Below are 23,652 nucleotides of genomic sequence, written 5' to 3' on the forward strand. Positions count from 1 at the left end.
TTGACGAGGCTCCTAGAAGTTACCAAGTTAAAAAAAAACAAAACAATGCAAAACTGCAGTACATTTGTATACGCTGCTCTGATGATACTTAATGGGGCTAAGTCTTCTGTCCACTGAGTTCGTCATTCCCGTTTTGTGTTTTTTTTAAATAGAAATTTGAAAAAAAAAGTTTCAAAGATTTGAAAAGCTACAACAGATTTATTGCTCAGAAGCAGGCAATTTAATGTCTCTTTATTCATTTTATATTGTTATCTTATATTGTTATCTTTATATTATTCTGTTGGACTGTTTACTCCAATTGTAACCTTAGCTTATAATTATTCTCCTTCTGATTAGAGAAAATTTAATTTTTTTGAGCGTGAATTTTGAGCAAATCGGGAATCAAGCGTTTTTTAATAAATTTTTCCAGAAACTAAAATCAGCTCCATTTCTTAAGTTCTCATATTTCTTAAGTGTTCCTAATACGTTCACAATCTGTTTAGCTTTTCTCTATAACGGTCTCAACGTAACGGCAAGATAAAACGTCATTCAAACATGGTTCGGCTCTTCTTATTTGCTATTTCAATTTGACAGGATCTGGTTTCGAACTCTTTGGTCGCACTATTTCAACTCATGATCAGGCATCAACGAATCATAGTCGCAAAGAGTCTGATATTCACGCCTTAATTCGAATCATAATCGGACTCAATCGAATCATAGTACCGCAAAATCTTCCTGAATCGCCCTAATTCGGTTAATCAAATCGAGAAAAATAGAATCATAGTCTGATTAAATTGAAAAATGGGCTTGAAAGCTTGCAACATCGCGAATCATAGTCTGATTAATTCCCTCTCATAGTCGCCTTATTTCACAAAATGGACCTGATTGATCAAAACAGTGCGAATCATGTTCTGAATAATTTCCACAAATTGTCGAAAAACGAATCGTCAATTGAAATGAAATTAATTTGTAAAAACGGGCGTTTCGAAAAATTGCGTTCATGGTCAGTTTGACTTGAAAATGATGCACACATCAAAAACAAATCACAAAGAATTTGTGTTACTAAATTTACCTTACTCTACGAAATAACGACAAATATGTGAATTTGTTTACAGTTTAATATACATATAAAACATTTTATTCACTTTCAAAACATTCAACAAATTATTATCTTTATCCGGAGTTTTTCAAAACTCTTGTTTTCACAACTCTTTCATACCCTGGACGGGACGGGAGTTTTTGCCGTCAATCCTATCTGTTTTTAAATTCGCGGGTTTGGATTTGACGAAATTGCCGTTTAACATTTTTTTTTTCAAATTTCGGAAGATAATTTTTTTATTTGACCATTGTTTTTGTGTAAATTCCAACCACCGGTAATCATCTTGCGTATTTAAATTCGTTTTTAACTCATAAACAGCTTCAATTGCCGTAAATTTGCCCACCTTGTGACATGATTTGAGTGTGTACCATACAAAATTATGCGCTCGGCCACAACTTTCAACAAGATGTTGTCCTACCGGAGAACCTTCCTTTTGATACTCTGAATTTATAGTGGTAACATGACGACTGCTTTGTCCAACATGGATTGATTTGCGTCCTGAGATCTCAAATTTCTCTTAAACTATGATTTCAGGGAAAGCAAACAAGTTCCTAATTATCAAGTTGTGAAACTGACTTGGATGTTACACAATTCTTTCAACCTACTCGTAAATTTTCGAATGATATTACTTCTGTTTTGACTAAAAAACCCAGCGGCTTATCTTCAAATTAGTTAGACTTTTTTTGTGTTGAATTGTTGTTTTTGTTTATTTGGATGTTTTGCTATGTTCTTTTCTTTTTTGATTACTCTGTCAAACGTCTCAATAAAAATACTGGATGACCACTCTGTTGTATACTGTTTATCTGTAAAGACTTCTTGATTATATTAAAGACTACAGCAAATTTTTTCGATCACTGTTTGCATTGAGAATCCAATTCATATTCGCTTAAACCACTTTTTCTATACTTTAACGGAGTACAGCTACGGAAAATTCTGCCGGTATCAGTAAAATTTTAATACCAATAGGAGTAACTTTTGCTGACGTCATATACGGTCACGCTCATTTCTAGGAAGGCCAGGTATGCGTCCTTGCAGAGTCTCTAGAGTGAATTGTAAGTCGGTGAAGCATATTTGCATACTCAATGTACTCTTGAGGATTTCCTTTAAGAGGGGACACTGTCATCTACATACCTTTTGAAAAATTTCAATTTGACCACAAAAAAAAACAAAAATTAATCCGATCGCGAAAACGAAAATCTCCAATTGATAAAATATAAAGAGAAAGACACATTTTAACTGTTTTAAAGTTTTTTAACAAAACTTTTAATGTGAAAACTAATTGGAATTTGAGAGAAGTTCCAAAGTTTGAATAGATAATTACGAAACGTTACTGTACGTATGCTTAATTGTAAATCCTAAACTTAACAAGTTTCTGACTCCTGTCGATGCATGTTATTGCAAAAACGTTTGAATTCAACAGTTTTATATCGGCTTTTAACTCTTTATAGCTATACAAACAGGTCGATAGTAAGACTTTTAACAATCTGCAGGGTTAGATTAAGGAAGCTAATTAAGAATAACATGTTTTAAGATTAAAAATAAGCGGCGTCAACTCTTTCTCATGCAATGAAAGAAGTCACATACGAACGCAGGATAGGATTGTTAACACATAATACAGCAATTCTGGGCCCGAATTTGAACTTGAACTCAAAATCACTTTGAAAGGCGTCAGATTTTTGGTAGAAAATTGTGGAATTCTCAAAAAACGGCAAGATCTTGTACTTTGGCACAGTACAGTTAACAACACGATCACAAAACACGGATTCAACGACCTCAAGCATTGCACTACAGACGATGCCGTGAAGTACTTGCAGCAAAACAGGTTCCGTTGTAAAACTATTGTGTACTGCACACGTAGTGGAGCCCCGGATTTTGTGAAAAGATTGCTGAAAGCATGTTTTTTGGTAATCCAGGTAACCAAGCACACTATTTCCAGACAAAAACAGCGTGATCTTTGCTGTTTGAAGCGATACTGTGATTTACGTCAAGAAACTCTATTGGAAGTGAAGACGTTGGATATCATTTGGCAACAACGAAGGAACCTGTTTGGTTTGCTGAAGAGGAGAAAGGGTAAGTCGATTTTGTGTAGACGCCATCGTCAGTCAAGAGCGAAGCGAAGAGCAACCGAGGCCAACTTGGTACCTACGGACTCTGTTGTCCTTAGTTCTAGTGAACCCCGTTTAAATAAAGCCAGCCTTGCCACTCTGTTGGTTGGAACTGGTTATGAAAAAACTGAAAAACAAAAATTTTTTCGGGAAAAAACGAACTTTCAGAGAGGCAGGTAAATGGAAATGGTAGGATATATTTTCTAGAAAAACAAGTTGAAAATGATGTAATACCAGGGTTTCTAAAATTTTAGTTCCAAAAAATGACGTTTTCTTCGATCACGCTGTATTCGTTTTCAACCTAAGACTACATGAATTAGAACTAAACAAAAAAAAGAAAAAATTAAACAAAGCTTGTCGAAAAGGCCAACATGAGTGGGAGTGAACTGTGTTGGCACTGAACAAACAATTTTTTGGTGCTGTGGCCTTGATCAGACGCCTATGTTTCCCAAAATTTATTGAAGAACTTAAACAAATGTTGGGTGCGAAGTTTAAAACGCTGTCAGTACCTCAGCACAAGCCTTTAGAGGAGCAAAATTTTAACTACCTCAGAATACTTAACGGCAACTATTGAACAACTTTTGTAGAATATCATCTATCATGTGGCCCAAAACATCCAATCCGCGATGAGTTTAATCATGTGCAATTTGTGGCAGACATGGACAAACTGGTCCGCAAGCTCCGGGAGAGCGGAACCAATCTTGAAAACTATGTGAAATTATAGCCTCTGCAAAATGCAGTACGCTAAAGATATCAGGGAAACACATGTCGACAGATAATCTGTGGAGGTAGCGAATTTTTGGAAAGATAACGACAGTGTAGCTCTACCTTTTCATGAACGCACTGAGTTTCGCAAAATGAAGAGAAAATTTTATCGCAAAAATTCATAACGGCTCCCATTTTCAAAAAATTGCAACCGCGGGGGGTAATATTCCTCTGAAGTTTGAAATAGGCCATGCGTTGCTTGATATGATGAAGAGCTATTTAGTAAACAAAAATATTGTCTAGGGTTACGATCAACGGGAGCACATACTGGGGAGTTTTACGGCATCGCAAATTTGCACACGAAAGGAATTCTTTTACACCCAGTGTTGTCTATACTGGGCAGTAGATATTGTAATTTGAATAAACTCCTCACGCCACTCTTATACAAAATACCGGTTGCTAACATCGAGACCCCAACGCTCAAGGCCCGGAGAAAATTTAAGTCCATCACATTAGAGCATTGTTTGTTTAGAAGAAACGAGCCTATATGCGGATGCCGCAGTTAGTGAATCAACTGAAATAGATTTGAGGAGCCTGTATTTTAGTGACCACAACCCAGAGATGTCGAGGTCATCTTCAAAATCACTCTTGAAGCTAGCCACGACAAATTTCTGTTTTAAAAGCAATGATAGGTTTTTTTGTCAGGTGGATGGCTAGCAACAAGAGCAACACCTGGAGTAACTCTGGCAAACGTTTGGATGAAATCATTTGATTATCAGGTCAAGTCAAACAAAAAGATAGTCATTAAGGTCCCTAAAATCGAACTTTAGGCCTGACTTGACTGCGACAGTAGAGTCACTTATAGAGGAAAAAGAGTCGAATGAGAAAATGCGAGAATTGGTAGCTTGAAAGATTCCCGAATTTTACCAATCAGTTTTTTTTCAAAACGAAGGACTTGGTATGATATTTCTGTACATGCCAGGAAACTATCAAAACAGATTGTGAAAAGGGAATTTAAAAAAATTTATTGGAAAAATATGTAAACGATATCACTGATACTGTAAGTGGTCACCAGATAGTGTGCTCTGAAAAATCAATATTCTTATCAAGAAATTGTAAATCACAAGCTAAAGGACAGAGGAAAATGGTAGTTGAGCCTTTTTAGACTAGACATCATATATAGCTGTAAAGAAACTAATAGTGAGAGGCACAAGAAATCAACCAATCCGGGGGTAGTCCTGAATTTCCGTAGCTGTGCACCAATCCAATGTAAGAAAAAAATTGTGAAAGGTACGGTTCAACAAATTTTTAGAAGCACTAGCACATGGCAAAAAATTTTGTCATAACTTTTTAGAAAAATGAAAATATTTGGTTAAAAACTCAATACCCTGAAGGCCGGTTTCCTAGAATCATCAATGATGCTTCGAAAAAGTTAAATGTAAATACCAACGGAAAAAGGTATTGCGAGAATGTACAACAAAGGGGACGCAAACCACAAGCAAAAGATAAGCCATTGTTTTTCTTGCAGTACCGAGTTAACATCAGCCTGCAATTGAAGCAAAAATTGGAAAAAAATGGACAATTTCACCTATATTGACTAAACATGTCGACATTTGACCACGAGCAATTCGGAGCATCAAAAAAAAAAAAGATTCACAGGTGGGTCAACATGTGGAATGCTGTGGGGCAACAAGAAATTTTAGTTATAGGATAATAGCCAGGATACCGCAAAATTTATGACCGTAGAAGCTCTACACATTAGTAGACGCGAGCCACAACTGAATACGCCGGACAAGTACAAGAGCTCAGAATTAACATTGAAATATTGTATATATTCTCTTTCGGCGCCCGCAGCTTAGTGAGAGTAAAATTTTTATGAACCCCAGGCACACTTGCTATGTTCTTACATAGTAAAGTGCTATATAACAACATATAATTTTTAACTGGGGGTCATAAAAAAGACTGGGTTTAACGAAACAGGTTAGATCCGAATTATTTATTGCAGAAAACATGTTCTGCCTGAAAATTCATTGAATGCGCAAAGTTAAATCAATCACCAAAGAAAATCAACCATCGAGAACTTTAAGACTGAAAGACTCATATGAACAGCTTTTAAATTCTTTTAACATTTTTATGTGAAATCCTATTGGAAGTTGTGGAGAAAATTTTGAAATTTTAAATAACAGGACACGTTACTGTATGTATCCATATTTGTAAATATGCAATTAAACAAGTTTTTAACGCCTGGCGATGCAAGTTATTGCAAAAACGTTTGAATTCAACAATTTTTATATCGACTCTCAATTCAGTTTAGCTGAAATTTCAATACGTCTTTGTCCTCTGTTTTACCTTTTTCTGCACAATGCGAACAGATTCATTGAAATTTATGCATGATTTTATACTGCTGGATGAAAACGGTTTTGATTTTGCAAGAAACCAGTATTTGCTTGATTCACACTCAAAGCCTTTGGCCGAGAAAGTAATGCATTGGTTACATTTAATGCAGGAGTTTTGATCTTCCCTCCTTCATCGGGTTTCTGCAAGGATTTCTCAAAAGTCCTCATCCGCAAATTTGCCAGATTCATGGCCAACGAAGCAACCATCGCTAAGGCGTCGGATTGCGCCTACCATGTTTTTACACTACTACCATGTTTCTACTACTACTACTGAAAGGGAACGCTGGTTATGGCTAATTTCAAAGGGTTTTCATAGCTGAGCTTGGAATCTCGTCAGTGGAGATCAGTTCTTCTTGAGCAATTCCAAGCCTCCTCTACAGGTACATTGGTGTACAGAGTACATTGGTACTATCACGATTTAAAACTTCGAAATGATCGATTTTTAGTTCGGAGCATCTTAAAGCAGAGTTCATTTCACTGCTCAATGATATACCCCTCCTTGAAATATCGCTCCGCCAAATGTTGCCTGTACGTCATTGGGAAGATATTAAGTGCGTTTGATTTGTATAATATAAAATAGCCTTTTTCGCTTTTTTAGCGAAGAAGATAAAGGTTAGCAAGCATTGTTTTGTATATGCTTCTGTTATCCTTGTTAATTGAAGTTTTGGTAAAATTGAATACATTTGAGAGCCTCCTTTTCGCTTGTCCTGTTCGATTGCTCTATCAAGTGAGTTCTTCATAAATGAACTGGATAGTGCTTTCAATAGTTCAAAGTTGGTACAGAGACTCGCGTAATCTTTTGCGCAACGTGTAAGTAATTGTAGAGGTAACTAATGCTAAGATTACTTTAGCTTTTTAGGGTTAATGTAGCACTGGTTGTCGAAAAAGGGAAGCTGTTAGTTCAATTCAACTGTGTGGCTTTTTAATATTGGCATCATTTTTGATCTCCATCCTCTGCCTTTCAACATTCTTCATTTGTCTTTATATTTTTAGGGTTTATCGGAACCGACTGTTGCAGCGGTAAAATATTATTTTAGGATTCTACAGCAGATCATGAGGAAACCATGTTATCCACAATCGTGTTCTGGACTATATAAAAGAGCCGTGAAATTGACCCCAGACGTTAAACGTCGGCATAACGTCAACCCTTTTTCCGCACTGGTTATATACTCGAGTATAAGTGCTAATATATGGAACTTTTTTTACTTTGATCTCATTGCCTAATTGATGTATTCTGGACATATCTCTTTTATCGCTCAAAAAGTCAGTATATATGCGGATATAGTAATCTATTTTTGTAGCCATTGAATTGAATTTGTTTTTGAATTTGCAGTCATTGAATTGACCTTCCAAATCGAACATTTTACATTGATATCTTCAATAACCTTGTGTACCGTTAGACTATTAACGCTAAGTTTGGAAAATCTTATGAGCTTTGAGATAAATTCTGACGCATTCATTATATCAGACATGAAATATAGTCTGTTTTGTCCATTAAGCTTTCATTCATCAAATTTTTCTACATGTTTTAAAAATTGAACTTTGAACTCTAACCTGTGGTGTTTGAAACGTTTGCTTATTTCAACTTTATGGGACGCGCTATACATGAACTATGCACATCGCTGTTCTTAAATTAATCAAACCAGATCCCGTGTCGGGTTCCCATTGGTGTAGACAGATTAGCGCAAATCTAGAAATCTAGGAGTTCATTAATAGTCTGAGCATAGTATGAGCAATTGATGAACTTGTATGAGATAACAATGATCCATTAATAAGATTCTATGGACCGCGACTCGAAATGGTTGAAAAATTCTTGTAGATTTGGCGTGCAATGATGACCTATATTAGTAAGTGTTGACTTCTTAAATTTTAAAACCTGCCTTCTGAATCTAAAGAGCGCATGCATCTTCTGAGAACTGCGTTGATATCACTTTGTACAGAATTCAGTAAATACAACTATTTGCTTTTATTTATGCTGGGGAAATTGCTTAAGCATTTGAAATACCTGACATGCATTTAACAGCGCCAGTGGTATGAAAAAATTAAACTGAGACCTGACTTGCTTACGTGGCCTTAATCTTAATTTGCATTTGATTCGATCTAATGAAATAAAAGCTCGGGGATAATCCAAGATTAGGCAAATTCAGAAAAGAGAAAGAACGCAGCAGAATGAAAACTCCTAATGCATTGGATGAAAAATTTTAACCTGAAGAAACAGAGGCTCTTGCCTTAGTCTTTAAAAGAAAAATTGATTTTCCATTCACACAAAAATCTACCCATTCCATAAAAAGAGAAGCAGCAGTGATGCCAAATTTTTACAGCCTGTGAAGGAAGAAATAAGTTGCATTATAATCCACTGTGCTAAAGAATCTACGTGTATTCTCTGCTGCTTTAGAACACACTTTTAAAAAGCTAAATAGATTTTTCAGCTCAGCTAAATTTACAGCCTTTTAGCATATGGCCTTATGCTACTCTGCCGTTGTATAAATACTTTTTTCAAAAATAAAGGCAGGACAATTTATTGTTTACGTCATTTCGCTTTTAATTTACGGTGCTTTTGTTCATTTAACACAACTAAAATGTTGTGAAAAATTCCCTCGCCCGTAACTAAGCTGTGAAAACTTTTCTGAATTAAAACAGCAAAGATAAACCAACAAAAGCTCCAAAACCATTCAACGTGTCATCATTAGAAAAGCGTTGAAACTTAAACTTCCGCTTTCAATTTTTCTTTTTATTTTGTGACCATAACTGCATTTTTAGGCAATTACGGTGGAATAAAGATTGCTTTGAGGCTGCTCTTGAAAAATGTAGGATTAAATGCCACTCTTCAATTCATGAAGCCTTTCTAAATACCTGTCTTGTGAAATAATTAGTTTGATTAGAGATTTAATTCCGTAAAGTGTAGGTAGAATGTGTTATTTAACCCGCTTTCATCGCATTTTGTGCTTATTATTTCCTCGTTTCTGCTCATTTCAGTGCTTTTTTCCCCATAACACGTTAGAAACAAGTAGTCTAGAGTGTGTTTTAGTGCGAATAAGTTTAACAAAAAGAGTCCTTTTCCCACTTTCACCCTACATTAGTACCCTTATACACAGGGACCATCTTGGTTGCCATGGCAACGTAGCAACCACCACATCCACTGACGGGGGATATTATATCCTACATCCCATTCAAATCTTTCCCCCTTTTCTCCTTTTTCCCTAGCTGGGCTAGCGAACGTTGTGCCTACCGTCCATTCATTCAATCCATTTATCCATACTTTTTTGCCCCTAATATATCCCCTCGTTTTTTCCTTTTCCCTAGCTTTTCCCCGCAATTCAATCTTTGCCAATTTCTCTTATTTTCCCTATTTCGTCAATCGCTAGATCCTAGGAGAAAGTAGAAAAATAGCAAAGTAATGGCCTACGCCGTTGTCGTGCTTCACAATGGGAAAAATTGCACATTAGTGTTAAGAAAATGTACCCCTTTTTGCTTGTGACGTACGTGGGTTTTCACAATCAGGGTATGAACAAAAAGTACAAAAGTACAAAACGATATAATCGTCTGAAACAGAAAGGCTGAGAACCCTATACGCTGGTAAGACTTTTCGTTACTTAAACCCACTCGAAAGCTGCAAAATATTCAGCAACATTTAACTTCCAATAAACAAACCGAAATTGCAAACCCTAGCCCTTTTTAACTTGCAAATCCTTTTTTGCAAGACCTTTCCCTCCCGAAGATAGTAGAGCAAACAAAAAATTCTCTTTCTGTGAGCTTTTTGGTTCCATCCTTTTCGTTAACCCTACACTAATATCAATACCCGTGTGTACCCGCAACCCAACTCTGTCTTGAGACGTGGACCACTACAAGCGCATGTCGGTAATAAGTATGTATGGTATGTGCCTATACGTATGTGTGTATGTATATATGTTGCGTGTGTATGTATATATCTATATGCAGTATAGACTATTGGGTCCTAGCGGGAATAACGGTGCAGCCTGAGCGCATTTTGGAGCTAAGAAGCCTGCCGGGAGATACCATTAAAAACCAATTCTTTTTGCCCTCCCTCTGAGCTATACTTCCCCCACCTTCCTCCCTCCCCACTCCATAGCCCTCTCCAATTTTTCCGCTTTAAAATCCCAAATTCACTACCATACCACTGCCTTCTTTTCTCTCTCTCTCTCCGATTCTTACTGACTAATTTTTCATCATAATCTGCAGCTACAAGACAAACATAATCCTTCCCCGTAAAAAGTGACTTTGGAAATTCAACCAATTCCCTCAAGTTCAAATCTGACTGACTTAACCAAAGAATCATTAAAATGTTTGAAACGGGAAATCAAAAGCACATTTCTTCTTGACCGAATGAAACTTTGGTCTGAAAAATTAGTAACTCAATTCCTAATCACAGCAGCCATTAAAACCTCAATTTAATTCCAAATTTGTGAACGCCACACCTGTGCAATCAACTGCAAATGATCTCAAGTAAGTCACCTTATGCTAAATTTTCAGAATTGCTCGAGAAGCAATGACTATGACGTCTGAAATACAAAATTGAACAAATTTTTGTTCTCGTAATAAAGAAAATTCTGCTCTGAAATGAGTTTTTGTGTTTCCCCTTTGAGAACAGGAAACTAGAAGCTGTTTGAGGCAGAAGTTAAAATTATGAGAATTATGTCAACAGCGATTAGTAAAGGTGACTGGCTCCAAAATAATCAACTTAATTCACTGTTTAACCAAAATTTCTCAAAAACGAGAAATAAAATCTTTGACCTTTGAATCAGAGTATCAGCAAGCCATACTTTTCTTAATTTCAACTTAAATTTTTGATCAATTCAGCCAAATTCTGACGTATTCCTGATCTATGAAAAGTCTTTTAGAGATAAGGTGGCGAAAGTGAGTTACTAAATGATTTACCATCCACGGAGAGGGGTAATTGATTAATTTTTAAAATCAATTCCGACGACCTCCTGGAATAGTTACCGGGAAAAATATATATTTTGGAGCATATAGAGGAATATTTTACCAATCAGTCTATATTAATTCAATTAATTTTTTTGTGAGATCTGTAAACCTGTAGTGAATAGTTCTCGTTACATTAAATGATACTATGATTTCAAATGAAAGCAATATCAAACATTATTTTGAAAACAATAGCAATTGCTTAATACAAGCGTTGAGCTCCTCAATAAAGAGAAAATGAGAGTTCGTTAGAATTGCAGTATGAAAATCAACAAAAGCATATCGCTGCTTTTTTTTTTACTTATCCCACAAGTTGAATCGACATAAATTTATTAACGTTATTTTTTTTATTTCCTTCCGCGAAATAAAACTAATGATTTTTCGGCCAAAAACCAGACCTAAATGGTTTCTGGCAATTCGCCTCAAATCACAACGAAACAAAAAAACATAAAAGATTATAAAGGCGACTAATCTGTTGTCATATTTGTTTCAATATAACAAAGTTTTTTGCATCTTCCGTTGATACTATTACTGGTGACTAGTTTTAGCTCATAAGATACCTTGAATGGAAAGTCGCTATCTCAAACTTTCTTTATAATTTATTTGTCTAGTAATTCCTTTTTTATGCATTCGTTCTGTGCAATTTTTGAAAGGAATTTGATTTTGGTACCAAAGTTCCGTAAGCATAAATTGACTTTTTAAATCTTATTAGACAAGTTGAGATAGATCAGCACTGCTTAATTCAGCTTTCTGTTTTTAAAAATTGAAGTATTTATTGTGACCCTTAAAAAATTCAAATTTTTACTGCTGCAGTCAGGCAACTTGATAACCAACAGGGAATCTCGTTAAAGTGCGTTAGCACAAGATGTTGCGAACCGCGCTCATCTACATTTTTGACTTAACTGTCTCTTGACAAAGAGATCATCAAAAATAGATGTTTGAGTTTTAAATAATCGTTACACAACCAAACTAATAATTGAATTAAATAATACCATGCATCTTTACAATGAGATCTGCCATTAAAAAGACTACGAGAAAAAAAACAAAAAGCCAAAAAAATTCACGGCAAAAACTCAATATCTAAATTTAAAAGAACCTAGTAACAACGTCTAGTCACAATCAGACAAAACCCTAATTATACAAATTAGCCTTTTCCTAACTAAACACAGATGGGATTTTTCCTAAATGAAAAAAGGTAACAAGTCAACAGAAAGAAGAAACAATGAGGCGAAATTCAAAAATCAATCAATATTTTTTAAACCAAATAATCTCAAAAGTCTTAAAATTCATTAGCTTTTAGCAAAATAGTTCTTGATAACTTTCCTAAAAAGTCATAATGAAGCCAAGAGGACCAATCATTGGTTAGACTAAGCCAAAAGAACGGACTAAAGATGCAGAAAATCTCAAAAAGTTACCGACAACAGATTACAAACATTGCGAAAACACAAATTATTGAAGCCATTAAAAACATAAGCCATTATCAGAATTTTATGTATATTTGTTTCAATTTCTATTTATACTAAATCAGCTGAAATTATACTGAAAAAATAAGTTCATTTGCGCCACATGTGAAAATCACGGATCTGTTATTACGCGATTGTCCTGAAGGAAGAGAAAAAAACAGTTACAGCACTCACATAACTTTTTATGAAAACGCATACTGTCCACCAAATCAGTTACGACAAATAATTAGTTGATATGTTGATCTTTGAAATTCAAGGAATTGGATGGGACCTCTCAATGACGAGAATAAGTTACAAGTTGACGAAAAGAACAACAAAAACAGAAAAATTGAAAAGTCCTTAAAAATCATAAAAATGTATATCGTAAACTTTAAGACTATAAACTGACTGCTTCGGGTAACATCACTCATTCAATCCTAAATTACAAGCTATTGAGACCGGTCAGCATTTTACAGCCGGCTACCCACAAAACAAAAAACAGGCAAAAACAGCAAATTCAAAAAAAAATTGAGCGAGAAAAGTTCCGAAGCCTTTATAAAACAAAATTTTCTGTTAAAAACTTTTCTATTTTCATTTAATTTTTTACAACAATGGGATTCTTTTTTTAAAAGCACAGCTCCAATTAAAAAAACAAACCTGAACAAATACATGAAAAGCACGAAATTTTTGAGAAAACCCGTAGTATCAACGCCATTAAATTCAGTAGCATTCAACGGAAGTCAATAAATACACTCAGTTATGCCTCGATGAGCAACGAAAATAGTTTTTCATGAATAGGTTGCGAATCAGACATCACAATAAGTCTTATGACTATGGAAACAACCACAAATACAGGCAAAAACCAAAAATTCAGTAGAAAAGTGTGAGGAAGTGTCGAAGCCCATTAAACTATTGTCTTTTCTCTGAAAACTTTATCCATGATTCATTGCAAGTTTCCTCTAAGCCAAAAGAATATATCAATATCAGGATAATGTGATAAGATTTCACGAGGAACCAATAATACGAAAAAGTCCAAAAAAAATTTAAAATTTTTGAAATCGTACGGCATTGAATTCATATAGCAAATAGTTAGAAGATAAAAACGCTAAGCAGATTAATTTCGGTTGAACTGTTGAAGTAGAAAAGAGTGGGGTCCTGTCATTACTGAGGATCAGTTACAATTCACGAAAATATGTTAATGATCGGTTAATGTTAAAAATTTTCTCGAAAAATCATTTTTAAAGTCTTAACAGCCATTAGCTCTCAGTCAACTCAAAGCTTTAGATAGGTTCACTTAATGCTCATTACAAAACTTATTGCTCTTTTATTCAACATGTCTGTGCCTTATGACTCCAAAAAATTAGTAAAACCTCAAAAAGAAAATTAAAGATTCCTTTAAAATTACGAAAACTCAGAGTCGAAGTCAAAAAAAACACGAGCGGTTCCTTGCAGAAGAATATTTTGTTCATGGGGCTTCACTTGACTGTAAATCAGGTTCGTCATTAACGGAAACTCGATATGAAAAGTGATTAGTCTCTAGGTGATTAGTCTCTAAATTTTCCAAAAAAAAGCTCTCTAATAGAATTCTAATTTTTTTGATAGTAAATTTTCCTATGAGACCAGAACTATTCTATTTATCGCCTGTCGTCTATTGGCAACTCAAAATTGATTCATTTTGTGGAGTGAATTGTAATTTTGAATTATTAATCTTATTAAAGAAAAGATCTTCATTGAAGAAAAATTACACTAAAAGTGAACAAAATCATGCCAAAAATCCTGTGTTCACGCTAAACTTCTATCCTCGATAACTCCTGAAAAAAAAACAAAATTATAAAAATTCGTTTTAGTTTTGAATTCTACGCTGTACGAGCTTTTTTATGTGGGATCGGAACAACAAAACGAATGGTCTTTGCTAACCAAATTGTAATCTGTACTTGAAAAAGCTAAAACTGCAAAAGCTGTTGTCCTTTTTTCCCCTCGATTATAAGAATGATGAAAATCTTCGAAATTTTAAATTCGAAATGTATTCACCACATAGGATATTGTTGAAATTAAGATTATTTCGGGGAAAAACAAAATAACCTGGATTTCCCGTGTGGGGAAAGCGCCGCCGAAGATATTGTCTGTCTCTTTCCGTGAATGGAGCTAATTATTCAGTGTCGGACAATAAAAACCTATCACAATAAGAATTTGAGCGCAAAAGTACTGAAAACTTTTTGGTTATCCAACAATTTTAAGGAATAGCAAGATAGTTCAAAAAGACGACAGCGTGTTTAAACGCAGAGACGTCACCGTTGAAAAATTTCAAATGGTTGTGTCATATATACTCGTGCTCCATTTTCTGAAAAAAATAGGCTCTGACAGAATAGAAATTCCTCCAAAATTCTTTTATTTGGACACCAAAAAGTGCACACTACTCTTTTCACGTTCAGTCTGGGAAGGTTTCTAAATGTCAAAAAGAAGATTGGACTAATTAATACTACCAAAAACAAGGTAGTACTGTTTGAAAAAAAAAGATTTATTGAGGAGCTTTCTATTTGCCTCAGAGCGCATTAAATTGTTCTTTTAATCCATGTTTGTTCAAGAACCATTATAATTTACAATTTTTAACTGCAGCTTTTATTATTGAAATTTGAGTAGCCACATTCGTGAATTTCCCCTAAAAATTTTGATACCATGCTTCCTTGACAGATAAAATCTACTTTTTCAATTGCATTTAAATAGATTGTTTTCACGCCCAGTATTTCAACTGAGATGTAAATTTTTCTCTTTGATCTTTTGTCAGTTTTCTCATCCTCAAAACGTCAGCTAATATTATTTTAGTTTATTTGGATCAAAACATTAGTTTCATTACGAGCGTGCACAGAACAATTTCGGGATTTTGCTTAATAACTTTTTTCATGGCTTGTAAAGACTTTTTTTGAGTAATTGGAATGTTCAGATTGAAAACCTAATGCTATTTTGTTTGCTTGTAATGATATATGGTATCTGTACGAGAATCGAGAACTCAAACAAATGAAGTTTTTTGTGATCACTTGAAGTCACATATTGACTTGTGTGATATCCCGTTTCTTTGCATGATAGTCAATCATTAATTAATGAGAAAAGTATAAATTTGGCGAAGGAACCAGTCTGTTTGTCAATTGATTAGAATATATAGACTCGAAATCGTACTCCAATGAATATCAACTTTTTTTTCAGTCCGCAGATTTTCAGATTATAAATAAATTTCTGGTTTATGCCATATCATTTGTATTGTGCGATCATTTGTATATGCTAGGAAGTTAATTTTTTTTAAAAAATTTAAAAGTATTTGAGCACTTTGTTTTTTTATCACATGCATTCATAGAAAAAAGTCTTATTTCCGTAAAATGGTATATAAAAATATAGCTATTATATGCCAATTTACGGCAACAGGACACATTTTTTCAAAATTTTGAAGCTTTCTGTTTTATTGAAAGCATGCGTACTGGACTGCTTATCAGGTATGGTTAATTCATATCGCAAAAACAGAGACCGAATCAACCAATCGATTGCGGTTTTGGAAGGAAATGATGCGTCAATTTTCCAAAACGGCAAGTTTTTAAAAAAATGCCCAACCATTCCTAAATGTATCAATTCTTCAGTAGATCAAATTGAGTCAACTGGAAATGACACAAGGCGAAAAAGTTCCGATACAAAAAGATGAGCAAAATTTATATTGGTAAACTTTACAGTTAAGCTGGACTTATTTGGCCTAAATTTTAGATCAGTCGAGTTCAACGATTTAATAGTACTTTTGCGTAACAACTGTTTGTTGTCATTTATTCAGACCATTTTTTTTCTGTTTTAAAGTATCTGAAAAAAATAGGAATCTTTGAATGATTACGTTTGCGCTGTTTTCTTGTTAAATTTAATGAAGCATGATTACTAAAGTATGTCAATGGGAAGATTTTCTTATCATATTCGAGTAGCAACAGGAAAAAAAAAACGTTCGGAAAAATTAATTGCGCTAAAAAGCGAGAAAAGTGCTGATTTCAAACAGCATTGCATCTGCTTTCTATTTACTATTCAGGTTTCACCAGCTATTGTGAACTTGCTTGTGATTTTTAGATGAGGGGAAGATGAATGCAGGATACTGTAAAAACGATGATGTAATCAATGAATAAAACTAATAACAACAGGAAGAGCGAAATAATATTATTCGAGCTCAATTTTATTCAGAAAAAAACCGCTCATAGCAATTTCAAAAGGTTTTACTGTATTACCCACTGTTTCCAGATCGAAAAATTTTCGACGAAATCTATCTTTGGAGTGAAAACGAAGTTTTAAAAATTAAACGCGTTTAATTTTTATGAAATAACATTTTGATAACAAAAAATTTATTTTACTTTAAAATTTTTTGTCTCTTAAACAGTTGTTATTTTTGTAAGTCTGATCTGATTTTCAATACCTAGAAACCTTAACACCATAAAATTTTTCAGAAAAAAGAATATCTAATTTCTTATTGCAGCTCTGGATATTAGTCAAACTTCTAATTTTAGTATTTTATTCCTTGTTTCATTAGATTTTAAAGTTCTGTTTCGTCTCAGCGCTTTAACAAAAACTCCTTTTCCGTAAATTCGCATTGAAACTATGGTGTTCTTTTTTGAACAGATGTTTTGCAACTTTCTGCATTGAAAACAAAAAATCTTGAAACATTTCAATTTCTCTTGACATGTTGGTTTGTTTACGACAATAAAATGATTAAATTTTTAAATGAGGGACTGCTTCTATTATTTTTTTTGCTTCTATTATTTTTGTTTGATTTTTCGAATCGGTGGCGTGGAAAATGCTGATGCAGCGCTCAGATTTTAAACATTTAATTAATTAAAATTTATCTTTTTTATTAGAAAATGCCTCTGAATGACCTGATGAATGACCTGATTTTCAAAATATGATCCGTAATCTTTTGTAACTCACGTGTTAGCAAAAGGCGTTTGGATGATAGTTTTGTTAAATGTTCAGCTGCTGATCAAAAATATACTTTTGGAAACTTTGAGATGAGATGTCATTTCTTTAAATTCTTGAAAAAAAAAATTGTCAACGCATTTTTTTAATGGGTCGCATGCCAGCTCGTTCGTAATTAAAAGCTCGTTCGCTTTAAAAAAATATTTGCAAACTCATTTTTGTTTAAAAGATCTAAATTAATGAAGAAATTATTACTGTGGATAAACCTGGCACAGAAAAATTCAAGAAATGTATTTTTTAAAAGATTTTATTGAAAGCAAAAATTTAACTACGCATTAGCTAAACAATTTAGAGTTCAGAAAAATCAACCAAATGAAATGGAGTTCACTCAGACAAAGAACCAATGTTTTTAACAATTTTTACACAAAATATACCTGTTCAAAAAATTTTCTATCTCAATTTTAACCTTAATTTTCGTGGTCATTTTTTTATTCTGGTTTCAATACTTATAATTACATATCTGAACTTTAAATAGATTATAAATATGGCGTATAAAAGAAACTTTTTAGTAGTTTTATTGGTCGATTGAAATAGTTTCTGATCTAATCGGTAGTTTTATGTCACTTCGTTTTTTTGATGAACACTATGAGAAATGATTCTTTTAATTGAACGATATAACCCATAGGTAACATAATTCATGAATTCTTCAATGGTTTTTTCAACTTATAAAAACATTTGTTTTTTGTGATCACTCGAAGTCACATATTGACTTGTGTGATATCCCATTTATTTGCATGATATTTAATCATTAATTGACAGTGAAAAAATTATAAATTTGGTATAAGAACCAGTCTGTTTGTCAACTGATTAGAATATATAGATTCCAAAACGTGCTCCACTAATTATCAACTGTTTTTCAGTCCGCAGATTGTAAGTTCAGATTATAAGCAACTTTCTGGTTATTGCCATATCATTTGTATATGATGTGAAGTTAATGTTTGGAAATAATTTTAAGAAGTAAATGAGCACTTTTTTTATCATATCCATTCATTGAAAAATGTGTCTTCTTGCAGTGTAAATATTATATAGCAATATATCATTATAAACCATTTTACGGCAAGAAGACAATATTTTTCAAAATCTCGAAGCTTTCTCTTTAAATGACAGATTGCGTACTGCTTATCAAGTTTGATTAATCCACATCACGAAAGCATAGACCGAATTAAACAATCAATTGTGGATTTGGAAGGAAACAATGCGTCAAATTTTCCTAAACGCTAAGTTTTTTCTTTAAAAAAATGCCCAACCACTCCCAAATGTACAATTTATTCAGTAGATCAAAATGAGCCAACTCGAAATGACACAAGGTCAAAGAGATTCAATGCACAGTTAAGCAAAATTTATATTGCTAAACTTTACTGTTAAGCTGGACTTATTTGGCCTAATTTTTAAGATCAGTCGAGTTCAACGATTAAATAGTACTTTTGCGCAACAACTGTTTGTTCTCATTTCTTCGGTCAATTTCTCTTTCTATTTTAAAGGTTCTGAAAAATAGGAATCTTTGCATGATTACGTTTGCGCTGTTTTCTTGTTATATTTAATGAAGCATGATTACAAAAATATGTCAATGGGAAGATTTTCTTATCATATTTGAGCAGCAACAGGAAAAAACGTTCTTTTTCAATATCTTAAAAACGACGTACCAGCTCTTAATTTTTATCTGACGTTTAAAAAAAATTGTTTTTGTACGGAAAAATTAATTGCGCAAAAAATCGAGAAAAGTGCAGATTTCAAACAGCATTTCGTGTGCTTTCTAATTACTCTTCAGATTTCATCAGCTGGTGTGAAATTGCTTGTGAATTATAGGTGACGGAAGAAGAAAGCCGAAATTGTAAAAATAATATGTTTAATAAATAAAACTGATAACAACTGGAATAGCGAAATTTGATTTTAAGAGCTCAATATTATTCAGAAATAAATTTTCGTACACAGTATGTTTTCAAAAGATTATACAGTAAATCCCGCTGTGTCCAACTATAAATCTTTTTTGACGAAATCTGTCTTTGGAGTGAAAACGACGGTTTAAAAATTAAACGCCCAAACAAACACATGCGTTTATTTTTCTAAAAAAAACATTCTGATAGAAAAAAAATGTGATTTTATTTTAAAATTTTCATAAATTCATCAAATGTTTTTTTGAGCACATAAAACTTTTGTCTTTTTGTGATCACTTGAAGTCTTTTTCAGTCCGCAGATTTTAAGTTCAGATTATAAAAAAGTTTCTGGTTAATTCTATATCATTTGTATTGTGCGATCATTGTAAATACTGAGAAGTTAATGTTTGAAACTAATTTTAAGAAAAAGAGTCTGAGTACTTTGTTTTATTTTTGTATCATATGCATTCATACTAACAAAAGTGTCTTCTTTCCCTAAAATGGTTAAAAAAATATATATTTATTATATACCATTTTACGGCAAGAGGACTCGTTTTTTTTCAAAATTTCGAAGCTCTCGCTTTGAATGACAGCTTGCGTACTGCGTATCCGGTTTGGTTAATCCAGATCACATATATTAGTATATGTTATTTTGTGCTAAATTGATAAATATTAAAAAAAATTATTGTTCCGGCCTAAATTAGTTGGAGAGGAACTATATATTCAAATGGGGTTTTGTACAGTCAATTTTGGCTGATCGATATAATCATCAAAGAGGACTAAGAGTGGCATTATTAGGTAGAGCGTTCAACGTCACAAGTATAATTAAAAGTTTCAGACGTAAAAAAAGTGGCCATCGTCACCAAAAAAAGAGCAATGATGCTCATAAAAAGAACAGTCTGAAATGTGGGAAATAATAAGAAGAAGGGCAGCGGAGAACAGGCCACTTCGGCCTAATGCTGTACCGATGCGATTACGCAGGAACAAATTATTATTATTATTATTATTATTATTATTAAAATAATTTTTCTGAAGTCCGTCTTCTTCACGGAGTTACCGAGGTTTAAAGTTTTGGGAACATTTGACAGATTTTCAATGTTTTTTGTTCACATTTCTTGTATTTTGACGCAGTTTTTTGCCAGTTTTGCTGGAAAATATGCTAAACCTGTTAATGATACTGTTGTTGATTTTACCTATAATGAAGGAAGTTAATTCAGACTTCTTCATCCAAAATGGCACGAAATAAGCTCCTTCAGTCCTTTTTCCTTAAATTTGGCGGATTCAAGCAACTAAAAACTGCTCAAACAATCTTCGTTACTTCTAATCAGGTCTGATTTTATTTGCGCTTTCTTTAAGAGTGTTCTTGAATTTAAAAAATTTCCAGTTCTTGACTCAATATTTACACGATTTAACTCGATAACTATCCAAAATGCTATTAAATTCTGATATATTAAATTTTTAAACAATTTATCCGTATACATTATTCGGTTTGATTACATAATGGAAAAGTATAAATAAACTCATGCTAATGAGAGGTTCAATTAGTGTCCTAGGGAGCTTCGAGGGAGCCTATCTGGTTTTAGTAGTCGAAAGCTTTCAAAATTATTGTTTTCAAAAAAAATTGATCATTAAGCTTTACCACTTCTTCTCTTTTTGTTCAACATGTAGCTTAAGGTCAACAAAGACAGGTCGCGTCGTCCTTTTTTTCTAATCAATTAACACCTTATTATTTTTTGCGGTTTAACGTCAGTAAATGATTTTTGCTTTGAGACCACGACATTTTCCCATCCTTATGGTGCTGTTTCTTGTCGTCACGTTGTTTACAGCTCAAATATCACATTGTTGGTGTCTTAAGAGAAAGCACATTTGAACATATGGTTTTTCCTTTGAATCGAATAGGGTTTTAACGGCTTCGGCGCCGTCTTTCAGCAGAATCCAATAGAATTTTTTTATTTACGTCTTTCTTTGACTTTCTTTTTGTATTTGTATAAAATGAAAACAATTGCAGTTACTTTTTTTTTAATTTTGCCAAATTTTACCTAGTCTGCTTTGTTACAGGTCACCTTTCACAATATTGACGTTGAGGAAAAGCACAATTGAATAATTGAATATATATCTAATTTTTTTAGTTCAATGCTTGTTGTTTCAACGGCTCTGACCCGATTTTTTGCAAAGATTGATTTAATTTTTAGGTTTTGCCTGTATTTGTCGTTTGTTTCTGTAGAAGTACAACATATTTTGTATTTTGACAGGTCTCAATATGATCTAGAATGTATGATTGAAACTTAATTATTTGAAAATAATTGTTTTCAAAAATTATATACTGACTTTTTAACTTTGCCATTTTTGTTTTCTGTCGACTTGTTTGGAGTAGGAAAATCATTAACGTCATTAAAGACTGGCTCAATGTTTTTTATTGGAGTATAATTTAGTTTGAAGTTAGGTTTTATTCGACTTTTTTTTTGTTATTATTTTTTAAAATGGACATTTAGTTTTTGATGCAAATAATGTTTTTAGATTTTGTTGTTTGTCTTTTCCCGTAGTTTTAAAAATTGCGGGTTGGATCGGCCCTATAGTATGGCATTTTTTACCATTCTAACTGATTTCAGTTAGAAGCATTTTTTTATTACAGCAGCTAATTTTGAACAATAATTGAAATTTGAAAGTTTTCTATCTCTTCCCCAATTGGTAGACAATTCAGTCAAAAATTTGGATGCCTGGGTTCTGAACATAATATTAGAAATCAAATTACTGAGCCTCCTTCTAAAATCTATATTCATCAAAAATTCATCAAAAAGCTTTTGCGACAAAAATGTCAACTTGTTGGATTTTGGAAAGCACTTTATCAAAACACGACAAAACTGTGCTACTGTTTTCAAATTAAACAGCTTGTTGGGTGTTTTTACTTAGTTGTCTAATGAGATCATCACTGAATTTCTTTTTGCAGATTTTACTGTTAATTGTAATTTCAGTTTTAAAATAATCTTCATCCCGCCTTGAAAGTGGTCCACTATCGACTAACATATCAATTACTGAATTTTAAATACAACAAGGAGTCTCGGTAATGTGCCTTCGCACATAATGTTCCAGTCCCACTCAACCACGTTTTTGACTTAAATGTTTACTAAATGATGAAGTGACAGAAAACTTCCAAAAAATCACTTAATGTTCCAAAATATTTCTTTTATCTATTTAAAAAAATTGCTTTAGCTATCTAACCTTTATACAATTAAAACAATTATTCAATAGAAGGTCCATGATAATTACCAGCGTAAAAAAAACGAGGCAAAAATTAGTTTCAAATAAAACAACAAGCATTACTTACTTACTCAATGTCCATCCATTTTTTTTTTGAAAAATAATGAAAAAGTCAAAGAGCATCAGATAAAAAGTAAACTAAACACAATGACCTGCATTTTACAGGAAAAGATACAGAACCTGTCTTTTTTGAGATTAATCACCATATAAACAAAACACAAAAGGGGCAAAATTGGAAAATACGTTTACACTTTCAAAACAAATAGTTCAAAGTCATGATAAATAACAAGCATTAATTACGACCAAAACTCTAGAATGTATATTTGTTTTTTTCTTGAAATTAATTAAGAAAATCCAAATGAACATCAGATAGAAAGCAGGCTAAACCAAACGACTTGCGTTTCATAAGAAAAGATATGGGAGCTGTCTTAATTGAGAATAGATAACAAGCCGACAGATAATAAAAAGGCCGAAATAGGAAAATACATTTACACCTTTTGAAAACAACTGAATTCAAGGTCAAAAAGCAATCATCTGAAATAATTCAATGGCTTCATTTGCATCTGCAAACAAACCGTTGACAACTGTCATTATCCAGACTCTCATACGACTACGAAAAGAATAACTAGAGACAAAAATTAAAAAGTCATTTCAATTCTGCGAGACAACGGTTTCGAAGCCTATAGGATCACAATATTTTAACGAAAAATGTTAAACATAGTCAATTGCGCCTTATACCAAAGTCATTAATCTGATGTTTGACTGTTCATTAATGTGCCATTAGAGTGATGATCGGACAAGACAGCAAAAGAGTACCTCAAAAATTCGAAAATGTCAAAAAAATTAACAAAAACTCGTAATATC

This window comes from Convolutriloba macropyga, chromosome 3 (genome assembly GCF_964194025.1).
Source record: "Convolutriloba macropyga chromosome 3, txConMacr16.3, whole genome shotgun sequence".
Taxonomy (NCBI): Eukaryota; Metazoa; Xenacoelomorpha; order Acoela; family Convolutidae; genus Convolutriloba; species Convolutriloba macropyga.